The sequence below is a fragment of the Anomaloglossus baeobatrachus genome, chromosome 2, assembly GCF_048569485.1.
Source record: "Anomaloglossus baeobatrachus isolate aAnoBae1 chromosome 2, aAnoBae1.hap1, whole genome shotgun sequence".
Classification (NCBI taxonomy): Eukaryota; Metazoa; Chordata; class Amphibia; order Anura; family Aromobatidae; genus Anomaloglossus; species Anomaloglossus baeobatrachus.
Genome location: NC_134354.1, coordinates 594,466,281 through 594,482,721, shown reverse-complemented (window position 1 = coordinate 594,482,721; position 16,441 = coordinate 594,466,281). Strand labels below are relative to the sequence as shown.

The window sequence follows — 16,441 nt, the reverse complement described above, 5'->3', positions numbered from 1 at the left end:
AGGGGCTAGACGGGATGGTGGGAGGGATATAGTAAACAGTTCAGGAAGTAGCAGGGAGTTAAGTGGTGACTCAAGAGGAGAGATCACAGGGAGTTGGAGCTCCCAGGGAGGGGTTGTAGCCCCTAGAAGACAGCTAGGTGGTCCGGGACCACAGGAGTCAGAGACCTGGTCGCGGTGGACTGGATTGGTGGTCCAGTAACCGGTCCAAGACTGAGCACGGCAGGGTACATGGACCCTAGGTCTGGATGAAGCTATATGCAACCCAGCAATTAGCCTGTAGCGAGTAGAGTCTTCATGTTCTACTCCCATGCACCCAGAGATTGGCAGCGTCAGCACACCGAGGGGGATAGGCTTCCCAAATAACGGCCAGATAATTCCAAGAGCCTGCAGCCAAGGGCAGTACTCCACATAAGTGGGGAGCGGGACCTGGATGGTTTCAAGCCTAAGGATCAACAATTAATTTGTGCACGGACGAGGGCCTTGGGATCACCCAACAGGGCCATAGGAAGAGGCATACCCGGACGGATTCTCCCAGGAGGCAGCGGCACCCAGAGACTTGGTTTAACATCTGTGCCTGTGAATTCTTTTCGCCTGCTTGCTACTACTATGGTGATCTGAGTGAGTACCCTGCAGCCCCGACCCTCCTGCCTGTCCTGCGACCCACACAGCGCTCCCCAGCATCATCCTCCCAAGTCCCGGGGCCTCCCTACCTGTGGAGGGAATCACCATCAGCCCTGGGTACTCCCAATGGCAGCGGTAGTACAGTGGCAGTACTCCCCGTTACCGCAACTCACAGGTTGGCGTCACGAACTTTCCTCCTATATATATCCCCTTTTTATTCTGGAGTGTCCACTAGGCCCCCGGGTCCTTGTCCCTCGAGCTACGATTATCCCCGGATTCGAGCAGGCCGAGCACTCAGGGGCGGTACACATATATACTAGAATGGGCCCAGTGTGAGAACGTATATACCAGGACGGGCCCAGGATAATGCATACATATCAGAATATGCCCAGGATTAGGACATATTATACCAGGATGGGTACATACACCACAGTTCAAAAGTTTGAGGTCACCCAGACAATTTGGTATTTTCCATGAAAAATCATACTTTTTTTTATCAAATGAGTTGCATAATGAATAGAAAATATAGTCCAGACATTGACGAGGTTAGAAATAATGATTTTTACTTGAAATAATAATTTTCTCCTTAAAACTTTGCTTTCATCAAAGAATGCTCCCTTTACAGCAATTACAGCTTTGCAGACTTTTGGCATTCTAGCTGTTAATTTGCTAAGGTAATCTGGAGATATTTCAGCCCATGCTTCCCCCCCCCCTCCCACAAGTTGGATTGGCTTGATGGGCACTTTTTGCACACCATACGGTCAAGCTGCTCCCACAACAGCTCAATAGGGTTGAGATCTGGTGACTGGGATGGCCACTCCATTACAGATAGAATACCAGCTGCCTGCTTCTTCCCTAAGTAGTCCATGCATAATTTGGAGGTGTGCTTTGGGTCATTGTCCTGTTGAAGAATGAAATTGGCTCCAATCATCCGCTTTCCACAGGGTATGGCATGGCGTTACAAAATGGAGTGATAGCCTTCCTTATTCAAAATCCCTTTTACCTTGTACAAATCTCCCACTTTACCAGCACCAAAGCAACCCCAGACCATCACATTACCTCCATCATGCTTGACAGATAGCATCAGGCACTCTTCCAGCATCTTTTCAATTGTTCTGCATCTCATAAATGTTCTATGTAATCCAAATACATCAAACTTCAATTTGTCTGTCCATAACATTTTTTTCCAATCTTCCTCTGACCAATGTCTGTGTTCTTTTGCCCATATTAATCTTTTCCTTTTATTAGCCAGTTTCAGATATGGCTTTTTCTTTGCCACTCTGCCCTGAAGGCCAGCATCCCGGAGTCGCCTCTTTACTGTAGACGTTGACACTGGCGTTTTTGCGGGTACTATTTTATGAAGCTGCCAGTTGAGGATCTGTGAGGCATTGTGCCGCCCCTGCAGCTGTCGAACTGCTCGGATCCAGGGTTTGCTGTGGCTCAAGGGTCTCTGGACCCGGGGGCTTGCGGCCACTCAAATGTAAAGGGGGCATTTACAGGGGATAAGAGTTTATGACGCCATCCGTGGTTCGCGGTAAGGGCAGTACCGCCGCTGTCAATGGGAGTTGGAGTGGGGGCAGCCAGATGAGCGAGGTGCGGATTGGAAGCAGGGGAGGACCATGTACTCACTCAGGCAGTGTTGGTGATGATGCGGCCGCAAAGCAGACTCTGACAACAAGGTGAACCATGTCTCTGGGTGCCGCTGCTCTCTTGGGGAAGCCCGTCCGGGTATCCATCTCCTATAGTACTGCCGGGTGTTCCGGAGCCTGCCTCTATGCACAAATTTGAAGTGTTCTGGTGGCCCGTTGGCATAAAACTGTCCGGGCCTCGCTCCCTACTGTTTGTAGTGGAGCTGTGTTCTCAAGGGCTCACGCTTGGGATTTCAGTGGGCTGCTTGGGTTGGAAAGCCCTATCTCCCTCGTTGCACTAGTGCCCCTGATCTCTGAGCTTCTTGGGGACAGTCCATAAAGTCATTATCCTCCGCAGGTTAATTGCTGGGTTTGCTTGAAGCTACTCCCCATCCTAAGGTCCAGTACCCCGACATGCTTTTGGTCCCAGACCGGTTATTAGACTCATATGCCTCCTGTCCTCCAAGACCGGGTCCAGGCACGCAGCCTCAATAACCTGCGACCGGGTCTCCGACTCCTCCGGTCCCAGACCACCGTCTGTGGCCCAACCTGCAACTCCCACACGCTCCCCTAGCTCCTCACCATTCGAGGGCTACACTCAACTCCTGCTTCCTCTCCCTTTGTTCCCCCTGAGCCGACTCCTCTACTCTACTCCCTCCCACCAGTCTACCTGACACCTAGGTGGGCGGCCCTATTCCAGCTTAGCAGCCCACTGGTTTGTCTGGCAGTGAGTGGTGTGAGGTGTGGTTGGGATTTGGATGCTGATAGAGGCAGTACCATAGTATCATAATATATATATTTTATCCAGTGTGAGCAGATGCAGTGTGCGCAGTGCCTGGAGTAATAATAGCAGTATGCCGCCTTCTTCTCTCTTCTCTGTGGCGTTTATAGAATAAAAAATTACTTAATCAATACTGCGCTCCTCCAGGTGACCGCTGGCGAGACGTCATTGAGACGCACGGGGCTTGTCACACTACTCAACACAGAACAGATCTGATGGACCCTATCCAACATCTGAGAAAGGAGCTCCAGATTCCATCCTGACATGTTATCTGACCCTGGGAAAGCTGGGTGACTGCCGATATGACCGCAGTTACAGTAACAGCCACTCCTTGTGCAGTAATTTATGCTAACATACACCACAATTATCATGATTTTTCACATATAAATATAATAATCCAGGCCCAAACAACATATGCCGTTATCTACAATGAGACATATATCACACAAGGATTGTTTTGTTTTTTTGTTGTTTTTTTTTAAACCTAGTTGGATCCACTCATCCCGGATATTTGTGCATGTGAGTGAGGTTTTTATTTTTTTTTAATTTTGTTTATTTTCTTCGATTGTTTTTTTTTTTGTTTTGTTTTTAAACCCAGTTGCATTCACTGATCCCAGGTGATGTTTTTATTTTATTATTTTTAAATTTTCTGTTTATTTTCTTTGTTTGTATTTTGTTGTTTTTTTATTTTTCTTCTCTTTTCTTTAAACCTGGGTTGCATTCACTGATCTGTTTTTTGCTCCCCTTCTTCCGAGAGCCGTAACTTTTTTTTATTTTTCCGTCAATCTTGCCATATGAGGGCTTGTTTTTTGCGGGACAAGTTGTACGTTTAAATGAAACCATACGTTTTACTATATGGTGTACTGGAAAACAGCAAAAAAATTCCAAATGCGGAAAAATTGCAAAAAAAGTGTGATGGCACAATAGTTTTTGGGATGTTTTATTCACGGTGTTCACTATATGGTAAAACGGATGTGTGGGTATGATGCCTGAGGTCGGTGCGAGTTTGTAGACACCAAACATGTATAGGTTTACTTGTATCTAAGGGGTTAAAAAAAATTCACAAGTTTGTCCAATAAAAGTGGCGCACGTTTTGCGCCATTTTCCAAAACGCGTAGCGTTCTTATTTTTTGGGATCTATGGCTCGGTGATGGCTTATTTTTTGCGTCTCGAGCTGACGTTTCTAATGGTACCATTTTTGCGCAGATGCTACATTTTGATCGCTTGTTATTGCATTTTGCGTAAAACTTGTGGCGACCAAAAAACGTAATTTTGGCGTTTGGAATTTTTTTTGCCACCTACGCCGTTTACCAATCAGATTAATTTATTTTATATTTTGATCGGGCATTTCTGAATGCGGCGATACCAAATATGTGTATATTTATTTATTTTTTTAACCCTTTAATTTTCAATGTGAGCAAGGATGGTTGACCTTAGGGAGATCAACATCCACCACTGCGGAGACACCATCATGTGTTTCTCAACGCAGTGATTCTAGAGCAATGCCCCCTGGGAAATATTCAAAGCAAGAAGGCCTGCGGAGACACCATCACATGTTTCTCAACGCTGGCAGGAAACTAGCCAGGTCTTTCACCGGGAAGGAACAACCACGGGAAGGGCAGTCTCCAGTCAAGGAGACCACCTATGCCAAACATGGTATCCATCCACAGACAGCCGTTTCGGGGTATTTGCCCCTCATCAGTGTGGAGTAGGAATCTGGCTAGTGGGACATTGCCTAGTAAAAGACTATGTGAGCAAGGATGGTTGACCTTAGGGAGATCAACATCCACCACTGCGGAGACACCATCATGTGTTTCTCAACGCAGTGATTCTAGAGCAATGCCCCCTGGGAAACTTTACTAGGCAATGTCCCACTAGCCAGATTCCTACTCCACACTGATGAGGGGCAAATACCCCGAAACGGCTGTCTGTGGATGGATACCATGTTTGGCATAGGTGGTCTCCTTGACTGGAGACTGCCCTTCCCGTGGTTGTTCCTTCCCGGTGAAAGACCTGGCTAGTTTCCTGCCAGCGTTGAGAAACATGTGATGGTGTCTCCGCAGGCCTTCTTGCTTTAAATATTTCCCAGGGGGCATTGCTCTAGAATCACTGCGTTGAGAAACACATGATGGTGTCTCCGCAGTGGTGGATGTTGATCTCTCTAAGGTGAATCATCCTTGCTCACATAGTCTTTTACTAGGCAATGTCCCACTAGCCAGATTCCTACTCCACACTGATGAGGGGCTAATACCCCGAAACGGCTGTCTGTGGATGGATACCATGTTTGGCATAGGTGGTCTCCTTGACTGGAGACTGCCCTTCCCGTGGTTGTTCCTTCCCGGTGAAAGACCTGGCTAGTTTCCTGCCAGCGTTGAGAAACATGTGATGGTGTCTCCGCAGGCCTTCTTGCTTTTAATTTTCAATGGGGGGAAAGGAGGGTGATTTGAACTTTTAGGTTTTTGGTTTTTTTTACTTTTTTTTTTATTTTACTAGTTTCCCTAGGGGGCTATAGCGATCAGCAATCCGATCGCTATTATCTATCTGCTGATCACAGCTATACAGCTGTAAACAGCAGATACAGTCACTTTCTTTTTCCCTCTTTTCCGTGCCGAGGGAAAACGAAAGTGAAACATCTTAGCTGCAGGCGTCATCACATGACCCTGTGCTACAATGGCAACCACCGATAGTCACGTGATCACGCACGTGACTTCCGGTGGGGGCGGCGGTAAGTAAAAAACATGGGCGCGCGCATTTAGATCTTGCTGCCAGACTTTGGCAGCAAGATTTAAGGGGTTAATGGCCGCGGGTGGAAGCGATTCCACCCGCGGCTAGGAGGCACACATGTCAGCTGTTGAAAACAGCTGATGTGTGCCGACCGCCGCCGCCTGCCCGCGGCAGGGGGCGGGGCTTAACGGGACACGCTCCATTACGGATATATCCGTCCATGGTCGTGAAGGGGTTAATTGTATTTTGCTTCTTGGGTTGTTTTGTTATTTTTGTTTTTGTTTTTGTTTTTTTTTTTAACAGTTGGATTCACTTATTTTTGAATGTCATGTTTTTATTATAATTCTTACTACTTTAATTATGTTTTTTGTTTTTGTTTTTTTTTGTTTTTTTCAAACCCTGTTGGATGCACTGATTCCGAGTGCTTGTGGTCCTACCCATCACTAATCATATATTTCCATCCAACTTTGTGGAAATATTTTTTATTTTTTTAATAAAAAGTTTAACAAAATTTAATATTTGTCACTTTGTATTTACAGATATGAGCAGATTATAGACCCTGGACCGATAGGAGCCTGATGCCGGCCATATCCTCTGATGTGTGGTGTCTTGCAGCTGATCAGTGTGGTCTCTATGCAGGAACACATGCCTGCAAAAAGAACCCCGATCCCCTTTAAGATCCCACATGTCTACAAGAAGAACCCTGGCCCCCTTTAAGACCCCAGCTTTGATAAAGCACAAAAAGATTGAGGCGTTTTACTAAAAAAAAAAAAACAACCAGAACAGAAGAGTTTTTGCGCCTTAGGTTTATTAACAGATATCTCCAGCGGCATCCAGCGTCTTTTGGACTCAGCACGGGTTTGGTGAAGCCTTCAGTAAGTATTTTGGACTCAGCACTGGTTTCGTAAAGCCTTCAAGCGATATTTTGGATTCACTACGGTTTTGGTGGAGTCTTCAGAAGTCTTTTGGAATCACCCAGGGTTTGCTGAAGTCTTGAGACGTGGCGTCGCTGTGTGGAGACCTCTTCACCGTCTGTGATGGCGCCTTCTGCGCCTGTGAACTGAGACAAGAAGAAGCCATCATTACTACACATTCTGTCCACAGGCAAGTGTGTACCTAGATATTTACCTGTCCTACGGCCGGGGTGGCGCTTTATGGGGGTCCTCCTGGCTCTGCGTCGCCGCCGATGTCCATGCATTCATTCAGCGGTCCGGTCCAGGAGTATGAGGATAAATGATAGCCGCATGGCTTTTTATAGTCTCTGACTACTGTGACCTCATAATATGATGACATGGCAAGTGGGTGTGGCCCCTTTATTTAGTCAGCGAGCGAGGCTACATTATTTACTTAGTGAATCTCCATTATTTACTTAGTGAGGCTCCATTATTTACTCAGCGAGCTCCATTATTTACTCAGCGAGCTCCATTATTTACTCAGCGAGGCTCCATTACTTAGCGAGTCTCCATTATTTACTCAGCGAGGCTCCTTTATTTACTCAGCGAGCTCCATTATTTACTCAGCGAGCGAGGTTCCATTATTTACTTAGCGAGGTTCCATGATTTACTCAGCGAGCTCCTTTACTTACTCAGCGAGGCTCCATTATTTACTCAGCGAGGCTCCATTATTTACTCAGCGAGGTTCCATTATTTACTCAGCGAGGCTCCATTATTTACTCAGCGAGGCTCCATTATTTACTTAGTGAGGCTACATTATTTACTCAGCGAGCTTCATTATTTATATTCGAAGTTGCCGGGGGGGGGGGAAATGTCACTGGCACTGTTAATGCTGATATTATGGCTGATGTGATAGGGACAGTCAAAATACTTGTTCTGTTTTACTACATAAGTGCACAAAGACAATAATTAAAATACTGCTCCCCATATATAAATATACTGTCCCTATGTACAAGAATATATCTACTATAATACTGCCCCTATGTACAAGAATATCAATACTATAATACTGCTCCTATGTACAAGAATATAACTACTATATTACTGCCCCTATGTACAAGAATATAACTACTATATTACTGCCCCTATGTACAAGAATATAACTACTATATTACTGCCCCTATGCACAAGGATATAACTACTATAATACTGCCCCTATGTACAAGCATATAACTACTATAATACTGCCCCTATGTACAAGCATATAACTGCTATAATACTGCTCCTATGTACAATAATATAACTTCTATAATACTGCTCCTATGTACAAGAATATAACTACTATAATACTGCCCCCCATGTACAAGAATATTAGTATATAACTGCCCCTATGCACAAGAATATAACTACTATATTACTGCCCCTATGCACAAGAATATAACTACTATAATACTGCCCCTATGTATAAGAATATACAGTGGCATGTAAAAGTTTGGACACCCCTGGTTAAAATTAATATTGAGAACAGTTAAACAAGTTGAAGATGAAATGATCTCTAAAAGGCACGCTGCGCTCCTTGCGGCAGCAGTTTTTGGATCGCATGCTGCACCTCCTCGTGGCGACAGTTTTTGGTTCCACGCTGCACCTCCTTAATATACCCCCCATGCTGCCACTCTCCTTAATATACCCCCACGCTGCCACTCTCCTTAATATACCCCCATGCTGCCACTCACCTTAATATACCCCCATGCTGCTGCTCTCCTTAATATACCCACACTGCCAATGTCCTTAATATACCCCCATGCTGCCACTCTCCTTAATATACCCCCACACTGCTGCTCACCTTAATATACCCCAACACTGCCACCCTTTTTAATATACCCCCACACTGCCACTCTCCTTAATATATTTCCACACTGACAGTCTCCCTAATATACCCCCACAGTGCTACTCTCCTTAATATACCACCATACTGCCCCTCTCCTTAATATACCCCCACAGTGCTACTCTCCTTAATATACCCCACGCTGCCACTCTCATTAATATACCCCCCACGCCGCTCTCCTTAATATCCCCCCAAGCTGCCACTCTCATTAATATACCCCTCCCACACTGCCTCTGCAAAATATTTCCCCCCCACAGTGCCCTTTTGTAAAATATCCTACACACACACACACACACACACACACACACACACACACACACACACACACACACACACACACACACACACACACACACACACACACACTGCCCACTCTGAATAAAGTACTCACCCCACTACCTCTCAGAAAGCTGTGTCCCTTTCACGATTGTTTTCCCTTTCTCAAGGTGCTGATCTCATCACGCTGATCCACGTCGGAGCCAAGACCTGAGCGTCGCGCTAAACTGTTTAAATGTATTTACGGCTGAGAGACGCAAACACATTTGATCAGGAAGGAGAGAGCTGCGGTCACCATCACTCTCCTCAGCAGTGTGTATGCCAGGCACAGAATCGCACAGCAGGGCCGACACAGCACAGCGCACACTGCGGAGGAGAGCGGCGGTGACTGAAGATTGAGCAGCCACTACAGGCACCAGCACACTACCGGCACCGGCCCTTCTGGCATTTGCCAAAATTGCCCTATGGCCAGTCCGACCCTGCATGTGAGAGAATGCACATGCCGATGTCAGCTGCTGGCCACTGCACACCTACTACAGAGTATACTGGGCAGTGAGGGAGGTGAGTAGGATGGGGATTTTTTTGTTATTTTTTTATGAGCTAGAGACAGAACGGGGACTGTATATACCAAAAAATGGCTCAGGATAAGGACACATATACCAGGATGGGCCTAAGAAAGGGTCCTTATACACCAGAATGGGGATCATTTATATCAGGATGGGCCCAGGATAAGAATATATATACCAAGATAGGCCCAAGATAAGGCATAAATACCAGGACGGGCCCAGCATGAGGACATATATACCAGGATGAGTACATATGTGATATATATGTGGTAAAGCCAGGGTGTTAACGGGTTCTGAATTGCCTTTATCTTAGGTGCAGGGCCCACCCTCCTTGGTTCTGAGAGCCTTGACCTGGGGCACTGAACACCAGCACACAAAATCCTAAGCCACCTCACACCACACCCTGCCAGTGTGCCGCCCCGTGCCAGCAGCCAAGCTCCTCAGATCCGGATCCGTGGTGGCTCGAGGGGTCTCCGGCCCAGGGGGTCGTGCGGCCACTCAAATGAAGGGGGTATTTACAGGGGATTGTGTTAAAGCTCGTGATGCCACCCATGGTATGTGGTAATTTGGAGTACCACCGCTGCAGTTGGGAGTACCCGGGGTGATGGAATGGGGCAGCCAGGTGTTGGGACCCTCCACAGGTAGGGGGGATACCCCGGGACATGGTGAGGGGGAGTGCCGTTGGGTGCGAAGTGTCACTTGAGTACTCACTCAGTCCATAAAGCTGACACCGACAACTGGATAAACCAAAGTTCTGGATACAGCTGCCGCTTAGGGGAGCTCGTTCGGGTCCCGTCCCCAATGGTGCTGCCTGGTGATCTGAGACCTGCCTCCTGGCACTAAGTTTACTTCTCTGTTGTTCCCAGTAGAATGGAGCCTGCCGGGTCCCGCTCCCTACTATGGCTAAGTGTGGGAGCTTGATCTCAGGGTTCATGCTTGGGATTTTCTGGACCGTTTATGTGGAAAATCCTATCCCCCTCGTTGCGCTGGTACCCCGATTTTGGAGCGGGTGGAGAGCGGATCTTGAAGGCTCCGTTCTCGTCGGATCAATTGTCAGATTGCCTGAAGCTGCTCCCTGGCCTAGGGTCCACGTACCTCGTCGTGCCCTGGTCCCAGCCCAGTGATGGTGCAAGGCCGCCGGCTGTCCTAGACAGTTCCGTGCCCCTTGCCATGATCCCCTTTGACTGGGGGTCCAGCTCCTCTAGGCCCAGAACACCGTCTGCCACCTAGATCTACTTAGGAGCCCTGCTCCTGACCTCTTCTCTCCTTCACTTCCAAACTACAACTTCCTTGTTCCTGACACTCCTGACCTCTCCTAACCAACCCCCCTAGTGGTCAACCCTATTCCACTCAGGCCGTCCCCTGGTGGGTGTGGTGCAGTGTGTTCCTAGGATTTTGATTAGCTCATGTTGGCAACACCATACAATTGGGGACCCATAACCAAGAAGGAGGTGGATATTGCATGGGAGGGAAGATTGTGCAATACCCTGTGATGACCTGATAGTCCAGGGGCGTCACACCAGCACACCAGTGGGTAGGACCAGTTGGGAACGGGCCTGCCCACCTAGGGGCTAGACAGGATGGTGGGAGGGATATAGTAAATAGTTCAGGAAGTAGCAGGGAGTTAAGTGGTGACTCAAGAGGAGAGGTCATAGGGAGTTGGAGCTCCCAGGGAGGGATTGTAGCCCCTAGAAGACGGCTAGGTTGCAGACAGATGGTCCGGGACCACAGGAGTCAGAGACCTGGTCGCGGTGGACTGGATTGGTGGTCCAGTAACCGGTCCAGGACAGCACGGCAGGGTACATGGACCCTAGGCCAGGGTTAAGCTATATGTAACCCAGCAATTAGCCTGTAGCGAGTAGAGTCTTCATGTCCTACTCCCATGCACCCAGAGAGTGGCAGCGCCAGCACACCGAGGGGGATAGGCTTCCCAAATAACGGCCAGAAAATTCCAAGAGCCTGCAGCCAAGGGCAGTACTCCACATAAGTGGGGAGCGGGACCTGGATGATTTCAAGCCTAAGGGTCAACAATTAATTTGTGCACGAACGAGGGCCTTCGGATCACCCAACAGGGCCATAGGAAGAGGCACACCCGGACGGGTTCTCCCAGGAGGCAGCGACACCCAGAGACCTGGTTTAACATCTGTGCCTGTGAATTCTTCTCGCCTGCTTGCTACTACTATGGTGATCTCAGTGAGTACCCTGCAGTCCCAACCCTACTGCCTGCCCTGCGACCCACCCAGCGCTCCCCAGCATCATCCTCCCAAGTCCCAGGGCCTCCCTACCTGCGTTGGGAATCACCACAAGGCTGCCCCAACACCATCAGCCCCGGGTACTCCCAATGGCAGCGGAGGTACTCCCCGTTACGGCAACCCGCAGATGGCGTCACGAACTTTCCTCCTGTATATATCCCCTTTTTAATTCTGCAGTGTCCACTAGGCCCCCGGATCCGGGTCCCTCGAGCCACGATCATCCCCGGATTCGAGCAGGCCGAGTACTCAGGGGCGGTAAACATACGTACTAGAATGGGCCCAGAGTGAGAACGTATATACCAGGACGGGCCCAGGATAATGCATAAATATCAGAATATGCCCAGGATTAGGACATATATACCAGGATGGGTACATACACTACAGTTCAAAAGTTTGGGGGTCACCCAGACAATTTGGTATTTTCCATGAAAAATCATACTTTTTTTTTTTAAAGAAATGAGTTGCATAATGAATAGAAAATATAGTCCAGACATTGACGAGGTTAGAAATAATGATTTTTACTTGAAATAATAATTTTCTCCTTAAAACTTTGCTTTCGTCAAAGAATGCTTCCTTTGCAGCAATTCCAGCTTTGCAGACCTTAGGAATTCTAGCTGTTAATTTCATGACGTAATCTGGAGATATTTCACCCCATGCTTCCCCCTCCCACAAATTTGGATTGGCTTGATGGGCACTTTTTGCGCACCATACGGTCAAGCTGCTCCCACAACAGCTCAATAGGGTTGAGATCTGGTGACTGGGCTGGCCACTCCATTACAGATAGAATACCAGCTGCCTGCTTCTTCCCTAAGTAGTTCATGCATAATTTGGAGGTGTGCTTTGGGTCATTGTCCTGTTGTAGAATGAAATATGATCCAATCATCCGCTTTCCACAGGGTATGGCATGGCGTTGCAAAATGGAGTGATAGCCTTCCTTATTTAAAATCCTTTTTACCTTGTACAAATCTCCCACTTTACCAGCACCAAAGCAACCCCAGACCATCACATTACCTCCATCATGCTTGACAGATGGCGTCAGGCACTCTTCCAGCATCTTTTCAGTTGTTCTGCATCTCATAAATGTTCTTCTGTGTGATCCAAACACATCAAACTTCAATTTGTCTGTCCATAACACTTTGTTCCAATCTTCCTCTGACCAATGTCTGTGTTCTTTTGCCCATATTAATCTTTTCCTTTTATTAGCCAGTTTCAGATATGGCTTTTTCTTTGCCACTCTGCCCTGAAGGCCAGCATCCCATAGTCGCCTCTTCACTGTAGATGTTGACACTGGCATTTTTGCGGGTACTATTTTATGAAGCTGCCAGTTGAGGATCTGTGAGGCATTGTGTCGCCCCTGAAGCGGTCGAACCGCTCGGATCCAGGGTCTGCTGTGGCTCAAGGGTCTACACGTCTGGGTATCCATCACCTATAATACTGCCGGGTGGTCCAGAGCTTGCCTCCGTGCACAAATTTGAAGTGTTCTGGTGGCCCTTTGGCATAAAGCTGTCCGGGCCCCGCTCCCTACTGTTTGTAGTGTAGCTGTGCTCTCAAGGGCTCACGCTTGGGATTTCAGTGGGCTGCTTGGGTTGGAAAGCCCTATCTCCTTCGTTGCGCTAGTACCCCTGATCTCTGAGCTTCTTGGGGACAGTCCATAAAGTCATTATCCTCCGTAGGTTAATTGTCGGGTTTGCTTGAAGCTACTCCCCAACCTAAGTTCCAGTACCCCGCCGTGCTTTTGGTCCGAGACCGGTTATTAGACTCATATGCCTCCTGTCCTCCAAGACCGGGTCCAGGCATCCTCTGGTCCCAGACCACCATCTGCGACCCAACCTGCAACTCCCCGGGAGCCACACACTCCCCTAGGTCCTCACCATTTGAGGGTTACACTCAACTCCTGCTTCCTCTCCCTTCGCTCTCCTGGAGCCGACTCCTCTCCTCTACTCCCTCCCACCAGTCTACCTGACACCTAGGTGGGCGTCCCTATTCCAGCTTAGCAGCCCACTGGTGTGTCTGGCAGGGTGTGGTGTGAGGTGTGGTTGGGATTTGGATGCTGATAGAGGCAGTACCATAGGTTGGGAACGCAGAACCATGGGGGGTTGAGTCCTGCACTAAGAGATAAAGAGCGTGCAGTACCCTGTGACGCCCTGACCAGTCCAGGGGCGTCACATTCCCCCTTGATTAAAGGTAGCTCGTCCCCAAGCTATATATACAGGGCCTACAAGTAGTATTCAACCCCCTGCAGATTTAGCAGGTTTACACATTCGGAATTAACTTTGCATTGTGACATTTGGACTGTAGATCAGCCTCGAAGTGTGAAATGCACTGCAGCAAAAAAGAATGTTATTTCTTTTTTATTTTTTTTCTTTTAAATTGTGAAAAGTTTATTCAGAGGGTCATTTATTATTCAACCCCTCAAACCACAAGAATTCTGTTTGGTTCCCCTAAAGTATTAAGAAGTATTTCAGGCACAAAGAACAATGAGCTTGACATGTTTGGATTAATTATCTCTTTTTCCAGCCTTTTCTGACTAATTAAGACCCTCCCCAAACTTGTGAACAGCACTCATACTTGGTCAACGTGGGAAACACAAAGGAGCATTCCAAGGCCATCAGAGACAAGATCGTGGAGGTTCACAAGGCTGGCAAGGGGTACAAAACCCTTTCCAAGGAGTTGGGCCTATCTGTCTCTACTGTTGGGAGCATCATCCGGAAGTGGAAGGCTTATGGAACTACTGTTAGCCTTCCACGGCCTGGACAGCCTTTGAAAGTTTCCACCCGTGCCGAGGCCAGGCTTGTCCGAAGAGTTGAGGCTAACCCAAGGACAACAAGGAAGGAGCTCCGGGAAGATCTCATGGCAGTGGGGACATTGGTTTCAGTCAATACCATAAGTAACGTACTCCACCGCAATGGTCTCCGTTCCAGACGAGCCCGTAAGGTACCTTTACTTTCAAAGCGTCATGTCAAGGCTCGTCTACAGTTTGCTCATGATCACTTGGAGGACTCTGAGACAGACTGGTTCAAGGTTCTCTGGTCTGAGGAGACCAAGATCGAGATCTTTGGTGCCAACCACACACGTGACGTTTGGAGACTGGATGGCACTGCATACGACCCCAAGAATACCATCCCTACAGTCAAGCATGGTGGTGGCAGCATCATGCTGTGGGGCTGTTTCTCAGCCAAGGGGCCTGGCCATCTGGTCCGCATCCATGGGAAGATGGATAGCACGGCCTACCTGGAGATTTTGGCCAAGAACCTCCGCTCCTCCATCAAGGATCTTAAGATGGGTCGTCATTTCATCTTCCAACAAGACAACGACCCAAAGCACACAGCCAAGAAAACCAAGGCCTGGTTCAAGAGGGAAAAAATCAAGGTGTTGCAGCTGGCTAGTCAGTCTCCTGACCTTAACCCAATTGAAAACTTGTGCAAGGAGCTCAAGATTAAAGTCCACATGAGACACCCAAAGAACCTAGATAATTTGGAGAAGATCTGCATGGAGGAGTGGGCCAAGATAACTCCAGAGACCTGTGCCGGCCTGATCAGGTCTTATAAAAGACGATTATTAGCTGTAATTGCAAACAAGGGTTATTCCACAAAATATTAAACCTAGGGGTTGAATAATAATTGACCCACACTTTTATGTTGAAAATTTATTAAAATTTAACTGAGCAACATAACTTGTTGGTTTGTAAGATTTATGCATCTGTTAATAAATCCTGCTCTTGTTTGAAGTTTGCAGGCTCTAACTTATTTGCATCTTATCAAACCTGCTAAATCTGCAGGGGGTTGAAGACTACTTGTAGGCACTGTGTGTGTATGTATGTGTGTATATATATATATATATATATATATGTGTATGTATGTATGTATGTGTGTATATATGTGTGTGTGTATATATATATATATATACACACAAAGAAAATAGAAAATTTTAAAATAGAAAATCATATATATATATTTTATCCAGTGCGAGCAGATGCAGTGTGCGCAGTGCCAGGAGTAATGATAGCAGTGTGCCGCCTTCTTCTCTCTGGCGTTTATAGTATAAGAAATTACTTAATCAATACTGCGCTCCTCCAGGTGGCCGCTGGCGAGACGTCCTTGAGACGCATGGGGCTCGTCACACTACTCAACACAGAACAAATCTGATGGATCCTATCCAACATCTGAGAAAGGAGCTCCAGATTCCATCCTGACATGTTATCTAACCCTGGGAAATCTGGGTGACTGTCCATATGACCGCAATTACAGGAACAGCCACTCTTTATGCAGTAATATATGCTAACACACATCACAATTATCATGATTTTTCACATGTAAATATAATAATCCATTATCTACAATGAGACCTATATCACACAAGTAAGTGTACACTTCAACCCTTTTTGGGAAGAAAAAAAAAAGGCTATTTCATTTTTTTTTCCTCCATCATTTTTCTATAATATTTGAAATGTTTGTATGAAGTACAAAACAAAAATGTGAGGTTTTCATTTTATTTTCTTTGATTGTATTATGCTTTTGGTTTTGTTTTTTTACTTTAAATCCGGTTGGATTCACTATTCCCGGATATTTGTGGATGTGAGATTTTTTTTTTAATTTTCGGTTTATTTTTATTGCATTTTATTTGTTTTTGGGGTTTTATTTTTTTTGGGTTTTTTTTTACACTTTGTTGGATTCACTGATCCCGGCTATTTTTGCATGTGATGTTTTTATTTATTTTATTATTTTATAATTTTCAATTCTCTTTGATTTGAATTTTTTTTTTCTTTTTAAACCCAGTTGCATTCACTGATATTGGATGTTTGTGCATGTGAGGTCT

The 16,441-nt window shown here is 46.7% G+C and overlaps 1 long non-coding RNA gene across 1 annotated transcript; it reads right to left on the bottom strand.

Moving 5' to 3' along the window:
* Positions 1 to 6,542: 6,542 nt before the first annotated feature.
* On the bottom strand, positions 6,543 to 7,015 carry LOC142290423 (uncharacterized). The gene is made up of 2 exons (XR_012750303.1): positions 6,883 to 7,015; positions 6,543 to 6,814 (listed from the first exon to the last, which is right to left on the bottom strand). It is a non-coding gene; the product is annotated as an uncharacterized LOC142290423 (long non-coding RNA).
* Between the last annotated feature and the right edge of the window lie 9,426 nt (positions 7,016 to 16,441).